This window comes from Bison bison, unplaced genomic scaffold, assembly GCF_000754665.1.
Source record: "Bison bison bison isolate TAMUID 2011002044 unplaced genomic scaffold, Bison_UMD1.0 scf7180017864215, whole genome shotgun sequence".
Taxonomy (NCBI): Eukaryota; Metazoa; Chordata; class Mammalia; order Artiodactyla; family Bovidae; genus Bison; species Bison bison.
The window spans coordinates 5232997-5249767 of record NW_011494787.1 but is presented as its reverse complement, the minus strand read 5'-3'; the positions used below and the strand labels follow the sequence as shown (position 1 = coordinate 5249767).

General features: G+C 40.3%; 1 protein-coding gene across 1 annotated transcript in view; it reads left to right on the top strand.

The window, feature by feature from the left end:
• ZBTB20 (zinc finger and BTB domain containing 20) overlaps positions 1 to 16771 on the top strand; it is an 851623-nt gene that overhangs the window by 665629 nt on the left and 169223 nt on the right. The window contains exon 9 of the transcript XR_825707.1: positions 2546 to 2585. The gene's annotated coding sequence lies outside the window, so the exon portion shown is untranslated. The remainder of the gene's footprint in view (positions 1 to 2545; positions 2586 to 16771) is intronic.

Below are 16771 nucleotides of genomic sequence, written 5' to 3'. Positions count from 1 at the left end.
GCAAATGATTTTAATCTCGTGCAAAACCACTGTAGATAATTCTTTGCGTTTCAGATGAAAACAATATACAGACATACAAAGTGAATATCACTTAGGCAGAAAGGGCACATATCAATAAAATAACAATTTGAGCTGAACAAAAATAAACCCATGCAGATTAATACATATTTTCAAAATTGCATAGCAGATTGTAATTCAATCAAGAAACAGGGGCCTTTTGACATTTATGAACGTTTATAAATTGTAGAAGAACTCTGAGATTAAATTTTTAGCCTTAATATTAAATTTGGGATAGATATTATTGATTTTCATTAATACATAAAGACAACAATTATATCCAATAAAATCTTTAATTTAACTTGGCTTTAATTTGTCTTAGACTGTGACATACACACTGTGAATTTTCTCTCCATCTTGGATTCCTGTCATTGACAGCCTGTGTGTCATTTGACATCCAGGAAAGATAGTTTTTCATTCCAGACCTTGGATATATTAGTCAATCTGGGTATAATTTACATCGATCTCTTTTGATCACATCAAAAATTTAATTTTGACTGATTAACTTTTATGAATAAATACTCCTTGAAATTTAGAAAGTTGTATGCTTAGATATAAGAACATAAATGCTGAGTATAGTTCAAAAAGAGCATAATTATTATTGAGACTTACTGGGTTTATAACATACAACAGAAAAATAAGCGAGCACACTGCACAGATTAACCACCAATCATATTTTTCTCTGTTTTTTCAAAGGTTGGGAAAGAAAGCAACCTCAAAAATATTGGGGGAGCCGGTGGGAAGGAAGGAAAGGAGAAAAGAAGAAAAGAAGGAAGGAAAAATAGTTTAAAAGATGCACCAGTGTGATAGTCTAGGATCCCAGCTTGTAGACGGGACTAGAATGTAGCAAAACTTAGAGTTTTAAAGTCTTTGAAGCTAGTTGGTCTATATATATATATAGACACATATATATTTCAAGGTTGTGTGTACTTTCAGTGAATCATACATAAGTTAATTATCTTGCTTAAAATTTTCATTAAGCTCATCAATTTTGTGAAACAATTTAAAATCACTGGAGACCCCCAACCTCTCTTTATGGTCCAAGCTGCAGATTTTCAATTTAACTCTTCTTGTCCAAAGAGGTAAACACCATCCTTCACTCCTGCATGTTCATGGAACAGGGTTTCACCTAGTCCACAAAAAGAAAGATGTATTTTTTGGAAGAATCTCTACAATGGTGCATTTGTCCAGAAAACTTGCTGAGAAGTGAAGCTCTAATTGCCAGTTTTCTGCTTTAGCCTTATTCTATGCTAATTTATTTAATCAGGTCTTTCTACTTGATCTTTTTTAATACAGTTTGTTTTGCATTTTTCTGGAGGCCTTATGTGAAGTGGCTAAAACTACAGTGTCAGAGACACAAAAATTCAACCAGTGTATTTTAAGTCCTTGACATATTTGAGTGGGGTGGGATAAGGAGACCTGCTTTGTCTTCTCAGCATCCTTGTTTGGTTTATTCTCTTGGATCTTCTGTTACTTCAGTTTTATTTCTCTGTAAGAAAAGCTATCAAAACAATAGTGAGCAGGCCAGCCCATTAATCGCTTATTTGACTTGTGTGTTGACGATTACAAAAGAAAATTGTCAGACTTGAAATACAGAATGAGACACTGTTAAGGTCAACTCCCCCCAAACTGAAGTTTGTGTTTTTTTTTCTCCTTTTACATTTGTTTATTTTTAATTGAAGGATAATTACTTTACAGTATTATATTGGTTTCTGCCTATGTTGATTCATGTTGATGTATAGCAGAAAACTGAAGTTTTTATTATTAGAAATGCATTTTAGGGGACAGATGCTTTTCTTTAAAATCCTTTTGTCAGAGGGCACATTCTTAGCCTGGTGCTATGCAGCAGACAAGGCAGTAACCACTGTCAGTTAATGACTGACAGCACATGGAGGTTTTGAATGTATCCAAAGCATTAAACATTCTAAATCTACCCTTCAAAGAAGCAAAGTCTATGAAAGTCTATCTTTGTCAAAATTAGCTAAGATTTGTCATGTACAACATAGTAAAGCTTTTACTTGTTCTCACTGTGCTACCCAATAGCTATTTAAGCAATGATAGAAACGGTCTGTCTATAAGGCAAGCCACCAGCCACAGGAGGCTATGGAGCACTAGGGATGTGACTAGTAGACCAAGGAACCAAACATTTACTTTTTTATTAAATTTTAAGTATTTTACATTTAAATAGGTATATATGGCTAGTGGCTACTATATTGAACAGCATAACTCTAGAAACTGTTTATATGATTCCGATCAAAATAAAGCTGACAAAGAAAGAGGTACCACCCCTTCTACATTGATCAGACAGCAAGAGGCCACATCTTTGGACATTTTATGAGTCCTGAATCTTGGGCTCCAGGTGACAAAATGGGCTCTTACTGCTCATGCTTTAGGAGCAACAAGTCCTGTCTAAACGTAATTTGCTTTCCTTCTCTCCACAGTATCATTGGGTTTATTTTTAATTCCTTGTTTTGTCTTTGATTTTCAGTTCCTTGACCATCAGCCTGTGGCCTGCCCCTTCTCTCTGTGTAAGTAAAATGGTTTCTTTACTTTTCAAAAAAAAACAAAAGTGCCTGATTTGGGAATTTTGAGTCTTTATTGGCATGTTTTCCAGTTGGCTTTGTTGTGGTTTCCAGCGCGTCTTAACTGTGTATTAGCTTCTTTCATGTTTGGAGTCGATGGTCTTGGTGATAGTAGTAGTTGCCATCATGACGGGGCTGAAAAGGCCAGCAGCCCAAGCCACTGGGCTTGTATTATATAAAGACTGCCTTTGACTTGGCCACAGCTGCTCTTTGCAAAAGTCACTGCTCTTCTAGACTACAGCTTACATTCTTCAGTCAGATACCAGCAACAGTTGGGCTTTTGCTCTGCTGTCAATCAATGGGCAATTATTTATTCTTCAGTTATATACCCATCGCTAGGTTCAATAGCTTTTTACTTCAACTTCTAGATCAGAGGTTTCATTTTTTGTACAAAATTTCTAATATCCTTTTACAGGAAGTATAAGACTGAAGTATAAAACTTCAGTCATTTAGGCTGAAATCCTGTGAAATTGTAAAGTCCAGGAAAAAAAAGAGAGAAATCCAGGATTACATATGCTAGGAGGTTTATAGAAGGTACCATTCTCTTTTTAGAAAAGATGGAAAGTCATTCGGGGAAAAATAATAACTTGATTTCAGATGAAAAGACAGAATATTTATTATTTAAAGCCCAAATTAGGCTGCACTGAGTTGGTTTGGATAAATTTTACCTCGAGCTGCTTGAAAGAGATTCTGGGGCCCTGAACCCAGATAATCAAAGTCACTGTGTGAGACACTACCCAAGTGATGCTACAGGTAGTGGTAGTCACTCACGGGATAAATATTATCGGCGTCCTTCCAGCTGCTTCTCACTCTCTGGTGAACGCTGTCCCCTATTCACAACACTCTGTCTTACTTCACTGACGCCTTCGCACTGCGAGGTTATTTCTTGTGTTGCAATCATTTGCACAGAAAGGGTGTTCCCATGGCTCTTTTGCTTGTGTGTGGCTTCCACTCACATTCCTAGAAGCGAGTTGCAAATATATTTAGGGGAGCAATATCCTCCAAAGGATGCTAAGGCTAAAGTCTAAAGTGACAGTTATTTGACAGAGAAAGGAGATTGATTAAACTCCCCAAAGACTGGTGCTGTGTGTAATGCATTTATACAGCAGGGGTGGGTCCTCTCTGCCCCTGACAAGTCTTGTTATTCCTCATTCTCGGTGTTGATAGAGTGGGTCTGTCAGTGCTTTGGAGGGTGTCGGCGTTCATGCTTGCAGTTACCACTTTAAGTCTCTGTGTCCCTACTCCAGTTACCTAGCACTGTGTATTTCTAGTCCTCTGACTGGCAAATCATTTTTGTTACAGTTCTTTTGTGTAAAAACAGTTCACATAATAGCTGTGTGTTAGACAAGGCATTAATCCTCACATCACCGGGGATGAGTCAGCACTGTGCACTCCTGCCCGCCCGGCTCAGCTATTATGACGTCAGCACTGGAGGGCAAGCTTCAGACACAAGCAGTGCAGGGGCCTGGAGACCTGGGTCATAGATTAGAAATCGAGGGGAGACCTTTGAGATAAAAAACATAATTGAAAGGCCGTGCCTGGCTCATAGGAAAATGTGAAACTGATTCGATTCTACATCAGCCATCAATCTGGCAGCTTCTAGAAAGATCCAAGTTTTAACCAGAAATGAGGCTGAGCAAGTGACCTGAAATAGACTGAGCGCCCATCCATGTACCCACTAACCTTTTCCCACCTCCCAGGCCAGGCTTCATGATTGCTTAGATTGTTTAAAATCCTGAGACTGCCTTTATTTCAAGGGTGACAGGGCCTGTGACAGTTCTGCTGACCTCATGTGCCCACAGACACAGCTGATGGCTCCAGAGGTGGTGCCCCAGGAGCCCATCAGAAGGAGAAGAAAAGTTCCCTGGGGTCAGGTGAAAACATTATCCCTTAGCGCTTCTAGCTCCTAATGCCACTGAATGGCCGCCTCCAGGCAGGTACAACATTCTGCCTGTTCGAATTTTTTCTCCTTGGCACTGCCTTTAGTCCAAAGTCCCAGTCTGAATTTTACATAGATTTCAATAGGAGCTGAATAGCTTCCAGACGTTCCCCCGAAAGTGTTTCATCCCATTCATCTTTAGCAGAGCAGAGAGGAGCCCTCCATGACCTGACATGCTGCCTTGAAGTAGATAGCACAGACTCGCCCTATTTGAGAACCAGGTTCTTATAATGTAGAACTGTCCACAGTTCAAACTCAGATGCATTCTCAGAAAGGACCTTTCTGTATTGAAAACTAAACGTTGAAAAGCCTGAAAATTCACTGCCTACCTTCTCTGTTAACAAGACATTCCTCTATCACACCCTTGATCTCCCACTCTTCCTTTCACCCAGTGATAACCATCCAAAGTGCCTTACTACTGGGGTCTTCTGCCTTCATTGCATTGCTTGGAGGCTCCTATCCTGCTTGTAGAAGCTAATACTACTGCTTAGCTTAGGTTTTGATGGATTATCACGTATGGCTCTTTATTCCAGTTTTCAGTCAACAAACGTTTATGGAAAACCAGTCACTATTCTCAGTTCTTAAAACTGCTAAATAAATAAGAAATGCTCCCCATTGTTAAAAATCAGCCTGATAGGGAGATATACATAAATAAAGGCCATGCCATGTGATGGCCACTGGAATGGAGGTATACAAGATGTAGCAAGGGATCAAAAAAGAAGCAGGAGCACCTGCCTGCACATGGGGGGTGCCCAAGCGGAACCTAAAAGCCTGAAGAGTGAGCTGTAGTTTATCAGGTGAGTATGGGGGAGGGGGGAGCAACAGAAGATCGCAATCAGAAAAAAAGCCAGCGCAATGGAGGTGACACACAGCAGGCAGGTTCCGAGTTCTCGGCACAGTTTCGTGACTAAAGGAGATCCTTTCAGAGGAGATGAGGCTGGCAAGTAAGCAGGAGGCAGATCATGGAAGGCTTTGTATGCTGAGCAAGGAGTTTGGACTTGAAGTAACAGGCTTGGTGAGGCTTTGAAGAATTTTAAGGAGATTTATGTTTTAGAAAAAGAGCAGTCTGGTGACTGACTGAGAAAAGGGAGAGCCGGTCAAAGATGAAAACCAAGGGCTTCAACTGTGCAGTGGGGCTGGGAAAGGAGAGGAGAGGCCACTGGGTAGTGCGGCATAGACCCTGATGTTTGCCTAATGCCAGCCTGGCTTGGCCCCATGCACAATCCTTGCCTTCTTGGATGAAGGCTCACATGTTTTGTGGGGCCAAATTTCAGGTGAAATGTTCCTTTAAGTCCCTTCACTGGAGACCTCAACTTGAGTTGGGCCTACTGGTTTCCAGAAATATGTGTCTCCTTCTCTCATAGTGGCCTTGGCAGGCCAAGAAGGAGGGGACATTGCCAGTCTGGCAATGCCAGTCTGCCTTCTTTCACCTGAAAATGAAACCAGTTCTTAATAAGATCCTCCTAAAGTCAATCAAAGCCCCAGTTCCTATCATTTTCCCATGGCTGCCCTTTTCTGAGAAGTTCCGAGCCATTGAACTGAATTGCAACTTATGCACAGCAGAGTGTTGAAACAATGCAGGATATTTGTTCCTTCTTTCTGAATTAGAGTTCACCATAAGCGTGCTTTTCTCTTGTTCACTTTGGGCTGCCAGGACAATTTAAAGGAGGTTTTCAGCAGCTTCTGTTGCATGTGCCATGTTCTCTTTAGCAAATGGGAAGATATGTGTGGGTGTGCATAAGTCTTCTCTGTATTACTTTCTGGAGAAATGTTTGCGGAGATGAACAAGATAAGGAGTAGGGACCTATTGAAAGCCCAGGTCCCCTCAGTGACCTGAGTGCAGAACGTAGGCTGGTGATCAGATGGTCAATTATGTGTTTGTCAAAACACAGTGGGCTGCATTCCAGACTGCCAGCTTTGGAGGCCCAGCTTCTGCCAACCAAATGTCATCTGGGAACATGCAACACTGGGCACTGTGAAGGAGTTTGAAATAGACCATGCCACAGCCAACCTACTGCCAGTCTTATAGCACCAATATGGCATGCACAGCCGGGCCCCATGTTTCAGAGCTCAGGAATTCACTGTTCTAAATTCAAGAGGTCAGATGGGTTCATGTTTTCAAAGCCTATGTTCTCTGCTTTGAACATTGTGACTTGCTCCTCAGCGATTTCCAAGTGATTTTTTCCAGTCACATCTCTGTGGAAACCACTCTTTTTATGATGGTTATGAGAGCCTTGTAAATGTCCCAGAGGAGAGAAAAAAAATAAACTTGCTCTGACAATGACTATGAGATTCTGATAGAGGGATTCCAAGTCTTAGGAAATTACATGAAAGGTGCATAGTTTTTAAAATATCAGGAACCACCTTGGCAACTTATAAAAAGCAGAAGGGCTTTGCCTATTTTATAAAGTGATTTGCATATACCTGCATAAATAATGTCCCCACCTGTACTTTTATGCATTTAGGTTGAATAAATTAAATTCAGTGATCTTTAAAATATTCACTGTCTTTCATTGCTCAGATATCATTTTCAGGACCCTTCCTCCTCATGTTTTTTTCCTTGTAGTAGTAGTGGCTATTTTTTTTCTATCTTTGATTCAGAGAATCAAAATACACTACAGACCAGTCTATCATAGCCAGGAGCATTACCTCTCTCTGCTTCCTTTCCTTTTAGCCTTTCTACCTATTAAACAATGCTTTCCATAAGCTTTTCTAAAGGAAATGGGAGAGTATATTACTAAAATGAAAACATAGCACAAGCTAGGATTCAGAATCATATTTAGTGGTGAGTTAAAACATAAACGAGCACATTGCCCTTGTGTGTTCTTAAGAAACTTAACATTGAGTTACGAAAAGAAGCCATACTATTGAGTGTTCCATATGCACATAAGATAATAACAATTCCAAAAGGAATGATACTCCAATAAGTACTGTAGGATTTCTTTCATGAGAGAAAACTTATGGGCTGGAAAACATCGTGTAAAATGTGATTTTTGTTGTTGTTCAGTTGCTAAGTGGTATCCAACTCTTTGTGACCCCATAGACTGCAGCACCCCAGACTTCCCATTTAGCTAGTCTTGAAAAATGGCTTGAATGTAAAAAAAAGAAAGAAAGAAAGGAAAAGTAAAGAAATGATATCCCGAGCAAAAGTATAAACCTAAGTGTAGGATTCTTTGAAGGGGTACAATAAAAAGCAGTTTTTCCCCACTCAAATTTTAAGCCCATTGAAAAATAAAAAAAGTGATAGCTGGGGAGCCAAAATTCTTGCTAAAGTCTAGGTGGAAGGACAGAACTTAGTATGAGAGGTAGAAGGGGCTCACTGACTCTCTTCCTCCCAAGGGAAAATCTGGATCTGCATAAGAGTAATGCTTTTCCAGGTCACTGACTCCCGCTAGTCTAAGCAGTCTAGAAAGGAGAAAGACTCAGAAACTTCAATAGATAAGTCCCAGCCAACTGAGAAACAGGGACCAAGGGCTGCCTTACCAACAGGATGATTCTCCTCCATGGAAAAGTATTAGCATAAGGAATGAGGCAAGATATGTTTAGAAAACTTCTTTATGTAAACTGGGAGGGGGAAGAGGCTTTCCTGCAAACCCTAAGATCCACAAGCTGGGAAACAAGAGGAGGAAGTACTGAGTAAAATGAAAATGGAAACCAGAGCCAAGAGGTCAGATAAGGCTCTCAAATGCCTAAGGGGACATACCTGAGGTTGAAACCAGCTGTCATAGAATTATTGGAGTTCTAAACTGAGGCTTCCTTTTTAGACTCTTAAAATTACCAGAATCAGAATCCCAGGAACAAGCAAGAAATGAAGACAATGAACTAAACCCAAGTTGGAAACAAAAACAAAACTCTTATCTTTTGTGAAACTAGTGATAAAATTTGTTGAGTACTTGCCTTTCTTTGGGTACTAGACAAAATATTTTTAATGGCTATATGATTTAACCTTTTAAACTACTCTTTTTAAGTCTATAATGTTATAAAAATGAAATGGATATTTAGCATGTTTGAATAATTTTTTCCAAGAATGCCTAGGAAATAACAGACAGAACTTGAATCCAAGACTATCTGTCTTAAAATCTTCGTGGAATTTCATTAAACACAAAGTGAATGTCTACTAAGTGCTGAAAACCTAATAGCAAAACACACAGAGCCTCTGCCCTGCTGGAGTTTACAGTCTGGGGGATGGGAGAGAGACATTAATCAAATGGTCACACAAAAGAACTTATAATTGCAAGCTGTGCTTACTGCTGTGAAATAAAAGTGCCAGGTCCTCTACAAGCAATATAGGAGGGGGATCTAAGTGAGTCTGGAAGTACAGAAGACGCTTCCCTGAGGAAGTGATTCTGAGCTGACCTCTGAGGTTGAGGAGATAATTCAGGGCCTGTTGATGTCAGGATCTCTGATGACATGTTAAGGACCTGCCTCAGGGCAATGGAAAAGCACATTTAAGACTGAAAGTGGCATGATCAATTTTGTATTCTAAAAAGATCTTGCTACTCTTGTACATTTATCCCAAACAGATGGAAACATATCCACACAGAAAACAAAGTTTATGGCAGCTTTACTCACAATAGCCCCAAACTGGAAACAACCCAGATGTCCTTCAATCAGTAAATGGTTAAACCATAGTATGACCAAACCATGGAACTGCTCAACACTTGGAAGTAGTGAACTCTTGATATGTATAACTTGGATTAATAACAAAGATGTTACACTGAGTTAAAAGGCCAATTTCCTTTATATAACATTCTTATAATGACAAAATTATAGAGAGCAGATTAACAGTGATTAAGGAGTGAGGGAAGATGGGGCTAACTGTGGCTACAAAACTGTAGCCCAAAATAGTCTTAGGATGTAGCCGTTCTGTACTTTGACTAGTGGTAATCATGCAAATCTTTACATAAGGATGCGATCGCGTAGAGCGACGCACACACACTTATATGAGTATATGTAAAGTGAGTGAATCTGAATAAGGTGGATGGATTGTACCAGTGTCCGTTTCCTGATTGTGATATTGTACTACAGTTAAACAAGATATTATATTGGGCCATTATGAGAGAGGGGTAGAGGGCATACCAGACCTTTCTGTATTATCTCTTACAATTGCATAATAAACTACCATAAACCTGAAATTAAAAAATTAAGCTAGTTTCATTGTGGTAAATGGTTTAGGAGGAGCAAAAGTAAGGAGACTATAGTAATAGAACAGATAAAAAATAGACTTGGATTTTGACGATGGGAATGGAAGCAAAATGAAGGCAACTGAGAGATAATTCAGAAACAAAATATATAATTTTGAAACAAATATATGGATTGGATGTGGGAGATGAAGGAGAAAGAAGTGACTACTGGTTTTATTTTGTTAAAAATATGAAGGATGGTGCCACTCAGGGTTCTATGAAACACCAGAGGAGAACTGGGGTTAAGATCTGTTTCTGAGATGTCTAGTGTCAAATGCTTTCGATAGAGAGAAGTAATCATATTGGGTAGGCAGATGAATGTATGCAACTGGAATTCAGAAATAAAATGAAGACAAATGAAGCTGTTGGCATGGATGATAATTGCCTAAGGACAAGGTTAGATGGAGAAGAAGGCCCAAACTGGGACTTGAAGAACTCAGTATTTAATCACCTGGAAGGGAAAAATGAGTATCCTCAGAAGCAATAGCTAAGGGGTCCAGTACTCTTGCCTGGAAAATCCCATGGACGGAGGAGCCTGGTGGGCTGCAGTCCATGGGGTCACTAAGAGTCGGACACGGATGAACAACTTCACTTTCACTTTTCACTTTCATGCATTGGAGAAGGAAATGGCAACCCACTCCAGTGTTCTTGCCTGGAGAATCCCAGGGACGGCAGAGCCTGGTGGGCTGCCATCTATGGGGTCGCACAGAATCGGACACGACTGAAGTGACTTAGCAGTACCAGCAGCAGTAGGAAAATCAGAAAACATTGACACAGAAACCAAGAAAAGAAAGCATTTCAAAGAGAGTGGTCAATAGTGACCCCTGAGGAGTCAAGTAAGTTAAGGGTTGAAAAATATATCACTTAATATATTAGTCTGAAGGTTGTTGTTGACTTTAGCAAAAGGTGGCTTTTTGAAGAGGTAGAAGCAGTAACTTATTTGTTAAAGGATGAGGAAAGTATAAGAAGTGAAGAAACAGAGCAAATGTGGATAAGTCTTGGAAATTTTACCTTAAAGGAAAAGAAAATGAGCTAGTATAATATCTTAGGAATGTGGAGGGGGGGGTGAGGTCAAAAGAAGTTTCTGGAGGGGAATGGCGATTTTAGCATTTTTATATGCTTAGAAAAATACAGTAGAGACGAGAGATTCAGTGTATAGGAGCAATAATAGGATAGGATGACTGTTGAACGGATGGTTCCTGATATGACAGAGACACGGGGTCCTGAGCACAAGCAGAAGGATAGACGGATGGACATCTCTTCCATGGTTACAAGAAAAAAGAAGGAAGGGTAGAGATACATGCAAGCTGTGTGTAGGCTTGGTTCTGAGAGGTTGAGAGGTGTCCCAAATGGTCACTCCTAGGGAGCAAGGTGCTGCCAAGAATAAGTGAGGAGGAGATTTGAGGAAAGTAGAAGTGTAAAATAGTTCTTGGGACAAATAGGATGGCAGGTTGACCAGAAGAACACAGTGGGATTCTCCTTGGCAGTGCAGAAGGTCTAGGTGAGTCTGATGGGTTTTTATAGTACCCATTCTGTCTTGTGTGACTTGCTCCAGAAGTTCAGTGACCAAGGAGGAAACTTAGAGAAGATGTGCCTTTTAGTTCAAATTACGATGGAATTTTACATAATAAGCGTGAAAAGATATTAGGGGTTTTAGTTTCTTTTTGATCCAATCTAAGGCCAGAATGAAAAGGCAGTAAAAGGGCTCTGTTCAACTCTCTAAGCCTCTGGTGAGCATCTACATTGCACCAGACACTGTGTTTGGTACAGAAAAAACAGTCTAGTTTAGTTTAAAGGCTGACATCTAGTCCAAAAGGCCAAGAACAGGTGATTAGATAACCTTTGCCAAAAGACACAGAAACCCACGTCATTACTTTCTTCTGCCTTCTCCTTCCTCCCATTCTGGCATTACCTAGTTATTTTCTTGCTTTCTCACTAAATATCTACTCTCTGCCTTATTGACAAGCCTCTAATATACAACATGCATATGTAAGTGACAATTCTGATTTCTTCCGTCATCATTTTGCTAACATATGATCATTTAGGAACAATTAGGTCATCTACTTGAAGTGTGGTATTGGTCCTGGGTGAATTTTCTCTGAATTTTAAGAGCTTCCATCTAACTGTACATAGACTGTTTATTTATTTATTTATTTATTTATTTTCTTGGAAAAAGGGATGGAGAGAGGAAGAGTGGGTAGGTACGAGAGAAGAAGGAAAAAAGGGAAAGAAAGCTAATGATCTATAGAAGACCTGGTATAGCAGCTCACCCTTGTTATTCCAGGGAACTCTCACTTAAAATGAATGGATGAGCCTCCATTCCTAATGGTGTCCTATGTCATCAGACTTCAAAATAGCTTCCAGAGCTGGAGACCTTTCAGAGTACTAAAGATTAACTAAACTTCAGCTTCTAGTAGCATAAAACAAGATATAAAAAAGACCTAAAGAATGTGTAAATTCTTAATTGCCAATAGCACTAGGATTCCCCATTCAGATTTATTCTGTTATAAAGCGGTGGCTTGCAAAGAGGTGGTGGCAATGACAGCTTTCCTTTATTTGAACACATTCCATTCTACTAGATTTCCTTTAGGAAATGACATTAAGACCATTTGACTCAAAACTCAACTGTAGATACATCTGGGATAAAATTTGCCAGCTGTTGAGCAACACAGCTGTATTTTTTTTAATAGTTACTTCTTTCATGATTCTATAATTCACATTTATTGTAAAATATTAAGAAAGTATGGAGAAAATATTCACAATCCCCCTAAACAGAAAAAGTGATTATTAACAATTTTTTAGATCACCTTCTAGTCTTTCCTCTGAATTTAACACGATTGAGCACATACTGTATGTATAAGGTTGTATTCTATTGTTTACTAAATATTATGTAAGCCCTTCTCAGTATAATTACATACTGCAACCATAATGTCTGAATAGTTTCCTATCATATAAAACTCCCAGAATTTTCTTAACAATGCCCTAAGTATAGATATTTGGGTTATTTCCAGTATATGCCCTTTTATACTTTAAAGTCTTTTAAGATGTAATGTGTTACCTGAATTGGCAAACTTGGAGGAAACTTGAGGAAGGCAGGCAGTGATGCCATCCATCAAGAGGATGGTCAGGCAGTAGTGTCACCCTATTCAGGGAGTTACTAATTGCTAATGACTTCATGGGAAATAGATGGGGAAACAGTGGAAACAGTGTCAGACTTTATTTTTCTGGGCTCCAAAATCACTGCAGATGGTGACTGCAGCCATGAAATTAAAAGACGCTTACTCCTTGGAAGAAAAGTTATGACCAACCTAGATAGCATATTCAAAAGCAGAGACATTACTTTGCCAACAAAGGTCCGTCTAGTCAAGGCTATGGTTTTTCCAGTAGTCATGTACGGATGTGAGAGTTGGACTGTGAAGAAAGCTGAGCACCGAAGAATTGATGCTTTTGAACTGTGGTGTTGGAGAAGACTCTTGAGAGTCCATTGGACTGCAAGGAGATCCAACCAGTCCATTCTGAAGGAGATCAGCCCTGGGATTTCTTTGGAGGGAATGATGCTAAAGCTGAAACTCCAGTACTTTGGCCACCTCATGCGAAGAGTTGACTCATTGGAAAAGACTCTGATGCTGGGAGGGATTGGGGGCAGGAGGAGAAGGGGACGACAGAGGATGAGATGGCTGGATGGCATCACTGACTCGATGGACGTGAGTGTGAGTGAACCCCAGGAGTTGGTGATTGACAGGGAGGCCTGGCATGCTGCGATTCATGGGGTCGCAAAGAGTCGGACACGACTGAGCGACTGAACTGAACTGAACTGAACTGAATGACTATGAAACTCATATTTAAATTTTTTAGTAGTTGTTACAGGATTTATCTAAGCTTTTTTCCCTAAAATTCAAATTCTATTTTTTTAGTTCTAAAGTATACATTTAGTTTGGTTTGCATTTGTTATAGTAATGATGTAAAAGAAAAAAATCCATTCAAAATCTCACTATCCAGAGAGTTAACACTTTGGGGAATATATTTCCAAACATATCTATTTATCTGTCTGTTTTTCTTTGTCTTTCTCTTTTCAAAATAAAAGGAAAATCTGCTGGCTGTTTTGCAGTCTGCTTTTTTACTCATTGTAACAGGCATTTTCCATAATAATAAATATAGATCTACATTATCTTTTTGACAGCCACATTGTACTCCAGTAGAGGGTAATTTATTGAATAAGTCACTTACAGATGGACATTTAGGATATTTGGAAAGTTTTTCTAACTAAACAGTGCTACAGTAACCATCTCTATACATATGTGCTTTTTTTTTTTTTAATTCACTTGCCTGATTATTTCCTTAGGGTAATTTCTAGTAGTGGAACTGCCAAAGTAAAATGTATCTGCTGCTAAAGTGTCCTCCAGCAAAATTGTATCAGTGTATATCCCCTGCTGCTACTGATGCTTTGTCACTTCAGTCAAGTCCAACTCTGTGCAGCCCTATGGACTGTAACCTGCCAGGCTCCTCTGTCCATGGGATTCTCCAGGCAAGAGTACTGGAGTGGGTTGTCATGCTGTCTTCCAGACCCAGGGATCGAACCCGGGCCTCCTGCATTGCAAGGCAGATTCTTTACTGCTAAGCCACTAGGGAAAGCCATGTATACCCCTACCAGCAAGGAAAGAGGCTGCCCATTTCTCTGCATCTTCACTAATTCTGTACTTGTCAATTGTACTTTTTGCCATGTAAGGGAATATTTTTATATTGGGGTACAAGATGCTTTTGCCAAGCATACAATCCCATCTGAAAACTTAAAGAATATTACATTTTATTACATGAAAATAGAAATCACTGTGGTAAACAGTATTTTTTAAACAACTAGGGAAATACTATGACATATCCTTAATATTTTAAAAGTAGATACAATCAACGATGAAAAGGTGAATAATACAGTAAAAATATGCAAAGGGCGAATGAGCAGCCTCACAGGTGTTCTGTTGTGTAGTCTTACCCTTTGCTGCAAAGGCAGTGCCCACTCTTGTCCTGTGAGGTCACCTCTAGCGCTGTTTCCTGTGCTCTGCTGGCACCCCCCCACCCTCACCCCTCTCCCAGGGAAAGTTGTGGGGAGAGAAGCACCACTCGGGAGACCAGCAGAGTTTCTTTCTGGGTGAGGGACAGTCAGTACTTCCCCTGGTTTCATACATTTATGTTTATTTGACATCGCCATTCCCCCAAAGGGACAGGCTAATTGTTCACTCATATGAATGTGAAAGTGATCATCTGAGCTCTGCCATCAGACTCCAGAATCAGTAAATTATTGGGAAGGGAAAAATACACACTGGCAACATTGCCTGATCTGTGTCTCCAGGGCAGAATTGACACTATTCTTCTACCAGATGTAGATAGAGATTTCTGGATGTTCTCATAAATAAAGTGCTAGAGGCCATGTCATCAGTGTCCTCCACCTTTCCCTCTCTCTGACTCCCATGTGTATTACTACATACTTAATGAAATGGAATATTTTTCAGCAACTTCAGGGAAAGTGAAAGACGCTAAGAGGCAGAAATGCCACACTGACAGCATCCTCCCCTGCCCTTCACAGCGCAGACTGACAGAGCATCTTCCTGTGTTTTGGAATTGTGAGCATGTGGCTCCCGGCATGTGCAACCCAAGTCTCTCTGAGGGGCAGGAGTTGTGCAATGCTGTTCTGAGTGGTAATTGGAGCATTCCTTCAGCATAAAAAGTTCATTTGCAGATGATAAGGGATGCCATGTGCTCTGGGGCATTTTTTCTACGTCTTTAAAGAAAAACCATGTCCAGAAGTCATATGCAGTTCCTTAAATCCTTAGCAGTGTCCAGAAGGGAAGCAGAAAAGAAACCATCATGTTCAAGATTGTACAGAAGCTCCTTTAGGCCAATTACAAGCTGAGGCAAGTGGTAGGAACCAGGCCTAGTAAATAACTCCTCTACCTGAGCAGTGAAACTGCCCAAGAAGTGGGAGCACATGACTACCGGCTAGGTTTCAGTGATGCCCCTGGAGCAGTTAAAGACTGGCACTGCCATACTGTAGGCTCAGAGTGCCGAATGTGTAACTTTCTTATTGATGCCCTTAGAAAACGTCACATATTATACCCCTGCCTCTATAACATGGCCTATACTCAGAGGCCAAACAGGACCCAATAATGATGATTGGTGTTGTGTTGTTTATTAGCATGAATCTTCCCTCCATTCTTTCTCACCCTTTTCTTCCCCAAACATCATTGCCAATTGAAAGCTGGGCAGTGGTGTATGTACAGGATATACATTATATATATGTTTGGTACAAATGGGCTTTCCCAATGGCTCAGTGGTAAAGAATCTGCTTGCAGTGCATGAGACATGGGTTTGATCCCTGGGTAGATCCCCTGAAGGAGGAAATAGCAACCCACTCCAGTATTCTTGCCTGAAAAATCCCATGGACAGAGGAGCCTAGCAGTCTACAGTCCAAAAGGTAGCAGAGTCTGTCTGACACGACTGAGCGACTGAGTTCAACAACAACAATGGTACATATGCCACCTAATTAGTCAAAGAGTCTTTCTACTCTCTTGTAGAAGAGGTCTTTGTAGTGATAAATTTTTTTTTTCTTTCATTAGATTCTTTCTGCACTCTTTCTGTCAGAGATCAGATCAGTCGCTCAGTTGTGTCCGACTCTTTGCGACCACATGAATCGCAGAATGCCAGGCCTCCCTGTCAATCACCAACTCCCGGGGTTCACTCACACTCACGTCCATCGAGTCAGTGATGCCATCCAGCCATCTCATCCTCTGTCGTCCCCTTCTCCTCCTGTCCCCAATCCCTCCCAGCATCAGAGTCTTTTCAAATGAGTCAGCTCTTTGCATGAGGTGGCCAAAGTACTGGAGTTTCAGCTTTAGCATCATTCCTTCCAAAGAAATCCCAGGGCTGATCTCCTTCAGAATGGACTGATTGGATCTCCTTGCAGTCCAAGGGACTCTCAAGAGTCTTCTCCAACACCACAATTCAGAAGCATCAATCAG